This window comes from Eumetopias jubatus, unplaced genomic scaffold (genome assembly GCF_037043125.1).
Source record: "Eumetopias jubatus isolate StellerSeaLion01/CBP00866 unplaced genomic scaffold, mEumJub1_p1.0 scaffold_3, whole genome shotgun sequence".
NCBI lineage: Eukaryota > Metazoa > Chordata > Mammalia > Carnivora > Otariidae > Eumetopias > Eumetopias jubatus.
In genome coordinates this window covers 121,766,283-121,770,443 of record NW_028274809.1, presented here as the reverse complement: position 1 = coordinate 121,770,443, position 4,161 = coordinate 121,766,283, and the positions used below count along the sequence as shown (strand labels likewise).

The 4,161-nt window shown below is 43.1% G+C and overlaps 1 pseudogene; it reads left to right on the top strand.

Moving 5' to 3' along the window:
- The first annotated feature begins 2,606 nt into the window (after nucleotides 1-2,606).
- On the top strand, nucleotides 2,607-3,353 carry LOC114211800 (deoxyuridine 5'-triphosphate nucleotidohydrolase pseudogene; annotated as a pseudogene).
- Nucleotides 3,354-4,161: the final 808 nt, after the last annotated feature.

Below are 4,161 nucleotides of genomic sequence, written 5' to 3'. Positions count from 1 at the left end.
TCAGCCACAGGAAAGAGACCAAACTTCAAAGTCTCCTGGGGATGTTACCTCATCTGCTCTTAGGTCAAACACTTTCTTTTCATTGTCAAAGCAGCCTCTACTTGTGCGTCCATTTTTTCCAGCCCCGGCTGACATATCTGTCTATGGACCAGGCCAGACTGAGGTAGCGCCTCCCGCCGCCCACTGCCCTGCATTTCCCGGGCTCCATGAGCCGCTCCTTTGGCACATCCTACTGCGTATCTTGTGCTCTTAACAAGAGGCCCCTTGACCTTTCTCCACTTGGCTTGCTTCTTGAGACTGAAGCTATTAAAAAACAAACAAATAAACAAACAGTAACTTGAGGTTATGTTAAAAACCTGTTAGAGGAAACCAAATGCCTTTGATGAGTAATCACACATAAAAAAGGAATTAATTTTATGGCATAATGAGCACTGATACACTGGCCTAGGGATGCCGGATGGTAATCAGGCACACACGTCTAAACCCTGCTGCCCCTGGAGAAAAGACTTATGGCAGAGAGGCGTCCCAACCCTACTGGGGGGAAGGAAAGAGTGTGGGGCTCCCCCTGCCCTGCTCCTCACAAGCACTTTGGACCAGCCTGTGACCTCACAGAACTGTAACCTCACAGAACTTACAGGATATAGTGGGAGGGGTTTTTGTAATTGTTAACACTTTTTCCTTTCTGGACCTACCCCTTGTTGTTTTTAACCAATCCAGCCAGCCTCTCTTATCTTTTCACTGGTGACTTTAGTATATTCACATGTATTTTGGTAACTGATCTTTTTGGACTTATTTCTACTATGCTATTTTTGTTTTCTATTTGCCATGCTTCCTCCCCGTCTCTGTTTTTAATTAATGAAAAATTTGTTTGTTTGTTTGTTTAACTCAGAAAAACTATAATACTCACAGTTACGGTCTTTACAGAGAAAGGATACAGATTAAAATCAGCAGTGGCAAAAGGCACATGAGTGGAGTCCAGAAGGACCAAGCACAAGCCTCCAGCTGTCTTCTCCCAGAGGATTCATGCTCACAGGATTCTGTTCTCCCAGCAACAAAGTGTGACACACGCAGAGGGGAGTGCTAACTAGGGAAACTCACATGAGTCTTGGTGTCCAGAGTTTTTGTTGGGGGTCAGTCACTTTGACACTTTTGTTACTTGGGCCTTTGGTGTCATGACCAACAAATCACTGCCAAATCCGATATTGTGAAGCTTTTGTCCTATGTTTTCTTCTAAGAGTTTTAGGTCTTACATTTAGGTCCTTGATCCATTGTGAGTTAATTTTTGCCTATGGTGTCAGGTAAGGATCCAGCTTCATTCTTTTCCATGGATGGATGGATATCCAATTTTCCGAGCACCATTTGTTGAAAAGACTATCTTTTCCTCCATTGAACGGTCTTAACACTCTTGTCAACAATTATTTGACCATATACGTGAGGGCTTATTTCTGGGCTCTCTCTGCCTTTAATTTTTTATCCCCACTTTTTACCTCTGCAACTTTGGAAACACAACATTCTACTTCTAATTCTTTAGTGGTTCTCAAACTTGAGTGTGCACCAGAATCTCCTGGAAGACTTCCCAACAAAGACAACTGGGCTCCTCATCCCACACTTCTGACTTAGCAGGTCTGAGATGAGGCCTGAGAATTTGCGTTTTCCTTCCTTCCTTCTTTCCTTCCTTCCTTCCCTTTTTTTTTTTTTTAGAGAGGGAGAGGGAGAAAGAGAATCTCAAGCAGGCTCCACAGCAGGCTCCACACTGGGAGCCCGAAGCAGGGCTCGATCTCACAACCCTGAGATCATGACCTGAGCTGAAATCGAGAGTTGGATGCTTAACCCACTGAGCCACGCAGGCGCCCCACAATCTTTTTTGATAAGGAAATTGAAGCATAGAAAGATAAAATAATTTTCCCCTGGTCATAAAGCTAATGGATGGGATTGCTGACGTTTGAACCCAGGCGCTCTCCTTCCATCCCCTTTCCCATGTGATGTCTTCTCGGAAAACAATGGGTATAATGTGGTAATTAGAATTGCAACCAGAAAATATGTTAATACTTGTGTCACTCCTCTCACTCAAATTTAGATAAGGAGGCCCAAGGCAAATGAAATCATATTCTGACTGTTGTTAGATTTAGTTTACTTTTTCCTACCTTCCTTCCTTTTTTCCCCAATAATAGATTTGGAATAAGACGGCAGCCCCATGAAAGTGGGATCACAGGGATCATGTCACGCAGCGAACAGAAGGTCAGCTTTGCCATTGGCTCAATGACAGCTACTCCTGATCAGGGTGTCTTGGCAGTGGCAGACCCTGGAGAACACGTCCTCAGAGGCCACTTGATGTTGGTTGTATGACTTCACTCCCTTGAAATTTCCTAGGAAAATGTGACTGTTCTATTACCATCACAGCTGAAGGGTCTCTTGGCATTTCTCCACTGTGGTTGATTAACCACAGGGCAGGGCTGGTGAGAGGGAGGGGTATGAGGTACATCGGGGTGGATTATGACTCAAGACCAATGTTTTATCCTATTTTAGTTTCTATATATTACCAGTTTATTTAGGAGTCTAAACTCATGTGTTTAAAACAGAAAATGTTTAGGTGTGCGTTTGTTTTCTCTGCTGCTGTCTTTTCTTGCGTTCTGTTCTGCCATGCCCTGCTCTGAAGCGACACCCGCCATCTCCCCCAGCAAGAGGCCCCGGCCTGCGGAGGACAGCATGCGGCTCCGCTTTGTCCGGCTCTCAGAGCACACCACCGCCCCGACCAAGGGGTCCGCGAGGGCTGCAGGCTACGACCTGTACAGCGGCTGTGATTATACACTACCACCTATGGAGAAAGCCCTTGTGAAAACGGACATTCAGGTAGCTCTTCCTTCTGGGTGCTGTGGAAGAGTAGCTCCCCGTTCTGGCTTGGCTGCAAAACACTTCATCGATGTAGGAGCTGGCGTCATAGATGAAGATTACAGAGGAAATGTGGGTGTCGTACTATTTAATTTTGGCAAAGAAAAGTTTCAAGTCAAGAAGGGCGATCGGATTGCACAGCTCATTTGTGAACGGATTTTTTATCCAGAAATAGAGGAAGTTCAGGTTTTAGATGACACTGAAAGGGGTTCAGGAGGTTTTGGTTCCACGGGGAAGAATTAACATTTATGCCAAGAATAGAAAATGAGGAAACGTACTTTTTTCTTAAAAATAAAGAGTTTTTGCTTAGTGTTTTGCACATCTGTAAACATAATAGCTTTAGCTTCTAAAACTGTTTGGTTCTCTTAGGATTTAGGAAAAGATACCTGTGTTGGGGTCCCATAAAACCTTACTTATGTTTTTACACATCTGATTGTTGTATAAATCTGTGTGGTGACGTAATACAAGCTGTTTATTTTTTTAATTAAATGTTTATCGATTACAGATCCAAAAAACCCTGTATTATTTAATTCACTGAAAGCTTCCTCTTCAACTTACTTAATTGTTTTGTAAATCGTAAGCAGTGCCTTTCATTCAATAAATTTGAATTCTTTCACAGATTAAAAAAAACAGAAAATGTTTAAAATTGTTTTCTAATAATTTTGTCCACAGCCTTGTCAAACTTTACCCAGTCGCTCATTCATTATTTATACCTTTGTCAAATTTTATAATTCTTAGGCATTCTTGTCTTAGAACAGTCTCATTTTGAATATTTAAGGCTCATTCACTCCCATTCATTTCCAAACTTCTACCTCAAAAGTCATTCCAAGGTTTTTCTCCCCATCTACCCAGTACCGACTAGACCTGTCTTGGTTCTTGGGGCTTATGAGGTTAAATGTGTTTTGTACAAGTGTGATTGAGAGCAGGTTTGATTCCCCTGAAAAGATCAGATTTGATTTAATAGGCAACATTCCAGACCGCATGGCTCTATATAAGTTGTGCTGGCTTCTTTCTCCTCCGCGCCCCTCCCCCATCTCACTGCCTCTGTCCATACCAAAGATGTTCCATCTCATAACCTCTTGATCCTGGGATTATTATTCCCTTCAGGTTAATTGTCTTTGATCTGGTATCAGCCATGTGACCCAAGCCTAGTTCTTTTCACTGGAGTCTGTTTGACCTGCTGGAAACGTACACATCTTTGTCTAGTCAGATGGTGGGTGTGGCTGTTCCACTGCGGAGACCTCTCTCCATCTTGCCATCATCTTGAAGTTT